Here is a 10,696-nt window from a genome sequence, read left to right as displayed (position 1 = left end):
GTAAACAATGATGTGAGTTATTGTTTCCAACTTAAAGGTCCCATTCCACCTGTGTTTTATAAGCTTTGATTGTGTTTACAGTGCGCAATATAACATCTGTAGGGCCCTTTAAAATCTGTTTTATTTTTTCCCAAATTCCGTTTTCTCCGTTTTAATTTTTGCACATTCCGTTTTATTCGTTTTAATTTTTGGCAATTATATTTTTTACCCTTTACTGTTATTTTAGTCATAAAAAGAGTGTGCCTTTAATGTTAATGATTAAAATGTAAATGATTTTGGGAAAAACTGGATAACAGGATTACTTAATGACTATAAAAGATGCATTTACACACGTACATACACACGCACATGCGCGTGCACACACACAACTCAATTCAATGCAATTGTTTAGTGTTGTTGCAGGAGGCTACAACAAGGTCTCAAAGCAGTGGTGCCTTCAGAAGTGCCTTAAACACATCAATCCAGCGGAACGCGATCCATATTTTATACACAATCGCTTGAAATGCATATAACTTTACAAACATACACAGGATAGTTATCTGACTTAGGACAGCATGAGCGCACAGCTCTTTGCGCGTGCGAGCGAAAGAGAGACAGAGAGCAGCGCCATGATGCAGATAATTATATTTTAAATGCGAGGGATAGTTAGTGTGCCTCAGCTCGCTTGAAATGCATAAAACTGAACAAATACATGAGGATTTGTGTTCACACTTCGGACAGATGCGTGAGCGCGTGCACGTGAGAGAAGTGCAGTGAGACAGACGTGGATGAGAGAGTACATGTATCTTTTCGCTCACCGTGAACAGAGCGTTAACAAAACTTACAAAATAACAGTTCTCCGGTCACATAAAAGTCATGTGAGACCTGCTCGGAAGTGCTTAGCATCGAATTTCTTAATTTTTTCGCTGACGAAAGCAGAGTCGTGGAGAGCCGCTTCGCCATGGTTTCAGTGTTTTGGAGGGGGTCTGAAACGACGGGAGGGGGCGTGTCGCCCAGATTTACTTCCCCCGGTCTGCATTTCCCCAGACATACGTTCGTCTCCCACACAAAAACATAATTTTATTCAAAATATGTAAAATTCCGCGTTAATACTAGATTCTGTGTTAATTAGCCAATTCCGCGATTCCGTGATCACGGAAATCATAGGGCCCTACATCTGTTCATGTTTCACATGTAAAAAAATATAGTTTTTTAGTGTGTTGTGATTCGATAGCAGCTTAGCTTAGCAGTGATGTATTCCTGTGGGCGGAGTTTAGTCAAAAACTCTTTTATTGACCTCTTGCAACCAGGAAGTAGAGGGCTGTAGTCCAAACCGGCCGTTCAATGTAGACTTTGAAAGGGGAATTCTGTTAAAGGGACAATAAGTAGGATTTACCCCTATCTAGTGGTGAAATTGTATTTTGCATTCAAACAAATATTGCTCTCTAGCACCTCGCCTTACCAAATGCGTGTCGCAACTACGGTAGCCGTTATGTACTCACTGATCTCCTTGTCCGTTTCAGCTAGTTCACATGTTCTGAATGAAAACCCGTTGTGGAAACGCGTCGGTAGGCAAGTGCTTTTTGTCCCTCTCTGCTATTATAGTTTATCAGTATGGCGGAATGAAATGGAAGCCTCCTTGGACTTAACCGTTCAAAGTAAATAAAGAGAAGAAATTCTAAGCTTACAAAGAAAAGTCAGATCATCGGCAGAGGTCATTTGACACCAATGAGGATATATTTATGAATAAAGACATTGATTTTGATTAATAAAACACTTTAAATCCTACTTACTGTCCCTTTAAAGGAAATATCTCGCCTGGCAGTGAACTTTGAGCTTTATCATTTTGCAGGTATTATTTATCTTTTATATTATTTATGGTTTTAATGTTTTAGTATCCTTGTCTACCAATCTGTTACATCCTGCTCAAGCAGCGCTGGCAAAGTTGATTGATCAGCTCAGTCATCTGCATTTTCTGGATCAGAATCGACTCATATTGATAAGGTAGTAAAGACGATACAAACTCCTGTCAGCAATGCATTGTGAGCTTATCTTACAAACATGGGCTGCGTTTACACTTGGCATTAACATGCGACCTGTATCCGGATGTTGTCCACATACACACTGAAAAGACAAGTGTAAACGCGTCTGTGATCGGAATGTTATCCGATCTGTGTGTCCTGATGCAGAGGTAGTCGAGGACGCTTTGTGATCGGCTCTCAGTGTAATGTAAACGCAATCCAGACATCGTATCTGCATTTACAGGTCAACGTCACAAAAAAACCCCGCCCACTATCATCTCACCGACAGCTGTCAAAAATAAAGGACGTTAGGTCATGGGGCGCATGTGAGAGACACATACATTCATATTTGTGGAGCAATGGAAGCTACGCTTAAAAGTATCTTAATAAATCGATATTCAAAAGCATTTTAACACTGCTGACTGTATTTAAGTTATTCAGGCATATGTTTTATGTTACAACTATTCATAGAGAGATTTAATATTTACTGGCAGAATTCAGGATCGTTATAATGTTTGAGTTTCCATGGTGACATATCAACGTGAATGTTGCGCTTCTTTCTGGTCAATCGGCTGTTTCTGTCTCATTTAACACATTTTAAGTTACTTTAAAACACGTACAAACCATAATAACATTAACCAAATACATTTATTCAGTGTTGGTTTTATGCAAGGTTACTTATATGTGTTTGTAAATTACATTACTTCTTACGCACTATGAACAGGAAATTTAGGAAATTGTTAGCTCTTTTAATTAAATCATATTAAAATTACCAGGAAACATAAGATTTTGTTGTTGATTTAAAGCATGCGGGTGAAAGTCAAGTTCAGGTAAAGTTAAACAGGACATTCACCCGCGGTGTGGACGCTATAAGGCTTTTAAAGCTAAAAAATATAACGCTTAAAATGTGAACATCACGGTTGTTGGGGTTGCTAGTTATTCTCTGCTGTTGGCTTCTCAGTAGCACTGTACAATACGGGATTGCGGTTAGCTCGAAAACCCTAAATCATGTGGCTAAAGACAGCTGTACCCATTTTGATTGACAGCTATCCACTCAGCGCGCGTCTCCCTGCATGGGATCCGATCACACATCCAGATACAGAAGCCACATTTATGTGACAAATGTAAACGCGCCGTGTCCTGATATACAGATGATCGGATCTGCGTGAACGGATCACCGAGATCGCATGTTAATGCAAAATGTAAACGCAGCCATGGTAAGGAGCATCACATTTCCAGCTGACGTCAGAGGTATTCAGGCCAATCACAACGTACAGATTAGCTGGCCAATCAGGGACACAAAGCTTTTCAGATCGATGAGCTTTGTAACAAATCAGAGTGTTTGAGGAAGGCAGGGAAATCTGGAGCTACAAAAATAATGTGTTTAACCATAAACCACACAAACACATTCCATTATACCAAATACACAAAATAACGTTTTTTAGCAACAAAATAGGTGCCCTTTAACCCATTGTTGGGTGAAATATGACCCATTTTTATTTCTTAACTCAGCTCCTTTATTCCTGCAGCCAAGAACTGTATGACGCTATACAGTTCAGTCCAGTTATCATTCTTAACAGGAAATTTGTCTCTTTTTCCACCCATGCAATGCTCATATTTTTTTCTTTTTTTTTCATAACATTACTGACTGACAGCAAATACTCAATAACAGAGGCAAAGACACTAAACACACTCATCATAATTTCTGACTTACTTAACCATGGAGCTCAAAATTTTGAATAAATGCAACCGTCACCTTGCAATTGCAATAAATGGAGACTGAAGTTTTCAACTACTTTTAGGCGAACTTATCCTTTAATACCTTTAGTTGACTGGTTTGTCATTCTTACAAATGTATTCTTCTGCAGCAGATGAATGTGTTTTAGAATAGCTGCTGAGCCTACAGCTACAGTAAGTCGTCATCATTCCCAAAATACATGCGGTACTTTCAAAGCTATCGAAAGACGGGTTTTTCCCTAAACAGAACTCCTAGATGCCTCCATAAACATCTAAATACTTGCCTAAAATATCTGCTGTCAAAAGCATCAAATGTATCATATGCTTTTTTATGCAAATGATAAGTTTGATAAATGAAAACAGGGGAGCTAACATATGGCTTCCAAAGATCACATTACAACACAGTTTCAGTCTCCTCTGCAGCAGTCGTGCACTATACAGAGAACAACAAGCAACAAATCCCATAAAGACAGCACCCAAGATGCTCTTATCATGTATTTGCCATCTGTTCCCTATAAAACGTGTGGATGTCTGGTTGAAACATAAACATCTTTCACCCTGCAAATCTGTATACACCACCTGCTTTCCTCATACCTACTAAATACAAAGAGGTGAGTGCGTGACTTGGAATCAAAAGCTGTCTGAAAATACTAGAGCTGTTTTTGGAGTTGGGGGCCTGCCACTCCAGAGATTAATTATTTGCTAATAGACCATAAAAGGCCCTATTATGCAAAATCCACTTTTGATGTTTGGACATAAATGTGTGTTGCCAGTGTGTGACACACACACAACCACACTTAAATAAAAAATCCCCATTAAACCAAAGCTGTCTCCTTACACATGCTGTTTTAATGTATCTTGTTAATGATGTCACGCTGATAAAGCTCCGCCCACAACCACTGACTGACTGTCCTAGATTACCATAATTTCCACCCTCATTAGTAAGATACTATAGTCTCAGAGAGTATTCACAGGAATCAGATCTATTTTAACTCTTTCCCCGCCAGCGTTTTTGAAAAAAGTTGCCAGCCAGCGCCAGCATTTTTCATGATTTTCACGTTTGATGCCTTCCAGAAATTTTTCTTCTTTAAATATATAAACAAACAATATATCAAATGAAAATACAGACCCTCTCCTTTCAAACTAAATAAAACATTTCATAGCTTCATTAGTTCTCTTTTTATCACCTCTCAAATATGGGTAGGTTTCTTCAAAAACACCCGTTTTTGAGCAAAAAAGCTGAGATAATTCCATTTTTCATAGAGGTCCCATTAAGAACGATTTTTTAAACATGCACAGAGTTCTCTCTTTCACGTGAGGCGCTACTGTTGCGGAAGTCCACAATAGCGGTATTGCGGAAACCCGGAAATTCTCGTCATTGGCAGGGAAGCGTTTTTCCTTAATTGACAAGTTATCTCGTCAATGGCGGCGAAAGAGTTAACTGAAAGCGCTCACTGTCTCTTTTGGTAAGTGCAGTAGCTCATTTGCATTCAAAGGTACACACATGAAAACAGTGGGTTTTTTTTGCTCACAACCACATGGGGGCATTTTGGACATCCTATAATAAAGGATCTGTGTTTTATTTTGAGACATTTATAGGCACACCTAAGACTTATATAACATCCTGTGATAATGGGCCATAGATGCACTTTAATATGTTACGGTGAATCAAACAGCTTAAAGAGCACCTATGGTCCAATTCATGATTTTACATTTCCTTTGGTGTGTAAGTGTGTATTAGTTAGGGATGTAACGGTATTATAAATTTCGTGGTATTGCGGTATAAACAAATTCCGGTACAACTGTGGTCACGTGATTCGGTAAAATATTAGGTCTTCCGTGCAACACTTGTAGTTTTTTTCCGGCCAAGTGCAGTGAGTGGAGGGACCCGGGAACTACAATTCCCATAATCCCACGCGTGCCACTCTGATGCCTCTCTAAAAGTGGAGCGACCTATGGAGGCTGCAGACTTCCGATTTTTCAAGTCTTCATATGTTTTTCCTTCTTGTAAATGTTTCATTAATTACCGTACCGTGGGCATCCTACCGAAATACTACCGTACCGTGAATTTTTGATACTGTTACATCCCTAGTATTAGTACATGTTAACTATATGCAAAACGTACAAACCCCAAAGTAAATGATGACGCAAGTTATCCTAATGGCACCAAATGGAAGTGCAAAAAGCCACCTACAACAGGCGCAGAAAAGATTTTTGACATTGAAAGTCAAATGACACCTCATCTTTTAGTTTTTCAAATGTATACTTTAAACTTAGAAGGTACAAAGCTATCGCTGGGGTGGTACCGTTTCAAAAAGTACTTATTTTTACCTATAAAGCAGGAGGGCCACTGTCCTGCAGAGTTTAGTTCCAACCCTAATCAAACACACCTGAATTTCATTTCCAAGTGATCCGGAAAACTTTAATTAGATTTTTCAGGTGTGTTTAATTAGGGTTGGAACTAAACTCTGCAGGACAGTGGCCCTTCAGGACCAGGGTTCCCCACCCCTGCTATAAAGGATGCATATTATTACCTCAAAAGTACTATTGGTACCTAAATTGTACATATTAGGATCTTTTTCAAGGGAACTGCCCCAGTGACATCTTTTGTACCTTTATTCTGACAGTGTAGAAAGTGATACAGGAATGCTACTCAGTGCAAGCAAATGTAAGTATACTCATTGTCCTTAAAGAAATGAATTTCAGTTGACCTTTTGAATATTAAGAACGGTTTCAGTCTTAGAATGGTTCAGTTCCTCCATAAATAGGCAGGTACTTAAACAGTGAACAGGGATAGGCCTATTAATGTGAAATTTTCCCATAAGCTCATCACGAGGGCATAGACATTTTATGGCGACCTTGGAAGTACCATGATCAAGAAGGTCCAATAAATGACCACTGTATAACAAGAAGATCAAAAGAAACATAAAGGAACTCATACAACTATGAATTTATTGCTATGTTCTAGGAATCTGTGTTTTATAGAGTGATAAAAATAAAAAACCTTGCAGATAAAGGTCGAAAAATCAGATGGGAGATTTTAAATATAACAAAAATCAATACATAAATGACATCAAATAAAACAAAGATGTCTTTTGTCGTTTAGATCTACTGTTCATGGAACGTTTTGTTTTTTGTTAAAGGTTAATGCTAAAATGATATATGATACATGCTTGTGAAGGGCATTCTGGGAGAGAGGCACACAATAACAACTGAATTCCCCACCCCAGATTAACTATTCGTATATTCGTATGCCTGTGCTTCCTGCCTAACTTAATTAAGCTGTGGCCATAAAATCAACCCCAAGTACTTAAAGGTACTGCAGACCCAAAATGACTCTATGCCATAATTAGCATGTGCCTTTGCGTTTGCTATTTAGAAAGAGCAGAAGCTGAAAACGCCCATTCAACTACTGGAATACAGGAGCTATGGCTAAAAGCCAATATGAGCGTTCAGTCCTACTTAAGGCAATGACAGAACACAATTAAGCCTCAAGGCCAAAGAGGAGAGCTTGAGATTGAACAACAAGCCCTTTCATGAATGATCTAGCAAACAATAGCCTTGGCAAAGGCAGAGAAACTAAGAGGATGAGTGGATTATGAAAAAAATTTTTTGTTTTCTTCCCTTTGTTTCCTCGCTTAATCTGTGAATATCCCAATGCATGAAATTGTATCAGAAATCCAAAACAAACGAAAAAAGGAGACAGATCAGAAAACTAGAAAAACGTACATTTTCTTTCGCTCTCCTCACAGAGCACAGAAATGTCCCCTGGGAATTCAATCACCTGAAAATGTATAAGTTCCAGGATACAGACTAATATCTGCTTTGTCCAGTCAGACATGGTACAGGTTTAGCTTTGAACTGTATAGATTTACCTAGTAAGGGCAATGCTTATTGAATAAAGGTCGTGATGTATGAGGCTTGCAACACTCCCGTGAGAATGTGTCATATTTCAGAAGTGGTGCACATGCAATCCTTTCCACAAGAAAAGACAAGCAGATCACGCTTTACCGGAGACCGTGTGAATACAACAAAGGCATGGCTTGGAATAGCAAAACTAAGGTGTATTGAAATAGAGAATACTGTATAAAAAGCTGGTGATGCTGAACCTGGTTAGTTTTAAGTGATCCTTGTTCAGCCTTTACTATCACTGTTGCTCATACTTGGAGTTATTGGCCCTTTGCGTGAAAGTAACAGTAATAATGATGATAACTAAAGCTGCTTTAAAAAATAATAAAGGTGCTTCACGATGCCTTTTTTGTCTAAATTGTTTTTTAAAGAACCATTGACATCTTAAGAATCTTTCTGTTTTACAAAAGGTTCTTTGTGGTGATAAAAGGTTCATCATAATATAAAAAGGTAAGAAGGAAACTTTTTTTAAAATACCTTTGACTAAAAGGTTCTTTGGGGAACCAAAAATAATTATTCTATGACATCCCTGTGAATAACTATTAAAGCACCTTTATTTTTAAAAGGTGTAGCGGAGAATTTTATGATTGACAACTAGGAGGACCAATAGTCTTGATGATCCACCGGGAAACTACCTCCATGTTATTTTTGGATGTTTGGACATTTCGCGGTTATACACCGCCATCACTTTTAAATCTGCTGGGTTATTTTTAACCCAATGCTGGGTAAATATTGGACAGATACATGTTGGGTTATTAAATAAACCTACGCTGGGTTATTTAAAAATAATACCACAATTTAGACAAATTTAAAAATAAAACCGAGCAGAACTTGGAGTGATGTTTAAAATCAACAGGTTAAAACTTGGGACCCACACAGTTACATTGCAGACTGAGTTGGTTAAACCCTTCACGTCAGTATCAAGCTTTTGTAATTGCTCTTGTAGCTCTTTATGTTAGCCTAATTGTTTTATATTAATATACTGTTGTTGAAACACATCTATTATTAAAAATGAAAGATTTGTGAACAGATATTGGATTTATTTACTGGAATAAATGCTGTTTTATTAATTATATATTTGTAAAGAAATGCATTTAAAAAAAAATTTATTGTACTTATTCTCAAATAAACAATTTGGTTTTTAAAAAGTTTTTGGTTGTTGTTGTTCACTGAAAAAAAAATATTCATTGAATTTACTAAATTTTTTTAAGGTAAGTGGCTGCAATCAATTTATTTAAGCTACATTTAAACAAAAGTTTTATATTTTATTTTACTTTACTAATCTTTTTTGTTTAAATGTAGCTTAAATAAATTGATTGCAACCACTTACCTGAAAAAAATTGAAAATGAATCATTTTTTTCAGTGTTGTTAATGTAATGACATATTAAATAAAATTATGTTTGATTAATGTGAAAGTTCTGGATTGGGCCAATGTACTGTATTACGTCTATTAAGTTTGTCTTGTAATGAGATACATTTGATTAAAAAGAAAATATAATAAAGATATGTTTGTTTTTAAAGAACTTTACAATACGTCAATGTAATAAAGCCAAGTTTGAAGACAATCACATTGATTAAATGTCATTGTTGATCATTCCAACAGAAAGAGTTTAATTGCATCCAACAAACATTATAAGATACTACAGTATACTTATAGTTGCCATAATAATTATATAAATATGTTCAACTGATGAGGCATTTTTATTGTAATTAACAGGGGATAAAATCATATTTAAAGGGAAAACACCACTGTTTTTCAATATTTTACGATGTTTTTACCACAATTTAGACAAATTAATATATACATATCTTTTATCAATGCATGTACTTTTAATCTTTGTACAGCGCCTTGTGAATATGTTAGCATTTAGCCTATAGCCCCATTCATTCCCTTCATTGCATCCAACAAACATAAGATGGAACTATACTAATAGTTGCCATAATAATTATAAAAATAGTTCAACTGATGAGACATTTTTTTATTGTAATTTACAGTGCATAAAATCATATTTAAAGGAAAACACCACCATTTTTCAATATTTTACTATGTTATTACCTCAACTTAGACGAATGAATAAATGAATCTTTGAATCTTTCTTCAATGCATGCACTTTTAATCTTTGTAAAGCGCCTTGTGAATGTGTTCGCATTAAGCCTAGCCCCATTCATTCCCATGGCTCCAAACAGGGATGAATTTAGAAGCCATCAAACACTTCCATGTTTTCCCTATTTAAAGACTGTTACATGAGTAATTACACGAGTAAGCATGGTGGCACAAAATAAAACTTTTGTTTGGAGCCATAGGAATGAATGGGGCTAGGCTAAATGCTAACACATTCAAGAAGCGCTGTACAAAGATTAACTGCACGCACTGAAAAAATATAGGTATGTATTAATTTATCTAAGTTGAGGTAGAACATAGTAAATTATTGAAAAACGGTGGTGTTTTCCTTAACGCTATCTCATGCCAATTTACAAGGTGCCTAATTTTTTATTAATTTGTATACAACCACATTCATAAAAATGTTGTATGATTTGACTTTGCCCCGTGACGTTGGGGTTAGGGGTCGGTGTTCGTTATTATTTTGTTGTGATAATCATACGTTTTTGCATGATTTACTTCATACGAGTTCAGACAAATTTGCCAACTCATAAAAACTCAGGCTGCATATATAATATTTAGTGAAAGAATAGAACTTTTTATTTTTAGTACAGTGCTGGTGGCATGAATGACTGAAGTGTTTTTATCATCTGTTTTCGCTGCTAGTGTGGATTAACTGCTGAAGATCAGAGAGTCACAGTACCCTACAGGCATATTAAGATGACTGAAAAGCTTGACAGTTCCCTGCTTCACATGACCAATGGCAGCTAGTGTCTAGACTGAGCAATGGCGAGGCATGGCAACATAAAGAAGAAAATCCAAAGATGACTAAGCGCTAAAGCCTGCCAGCTTTGAACTGTTGCTCAAGGACTTTACATTAAGTTCTTCTTCACACTGAAACCCGAACACCTCAGATGGGGTTATATAATGTGCCCTGTGTAAATCAAA

This window comes from Paramisgurnus dabryanus, chromosome 16, assembly GCF_030506205.2.
Source record: "Paramisgurnus dabryanus chromosome 16, PD_genome_1.1, whole genome shotgun sequence".
Classification (NCBI taxonomy): Eukaryota; Metazoa; Chordata; class Actinopteri; order Cypriniformes; family Cobitidae; genus Paramisgurnus; species Paramisgurnus dabryanus.
This window is presented reverse-complemented; position numbering follows the sequence as displayed.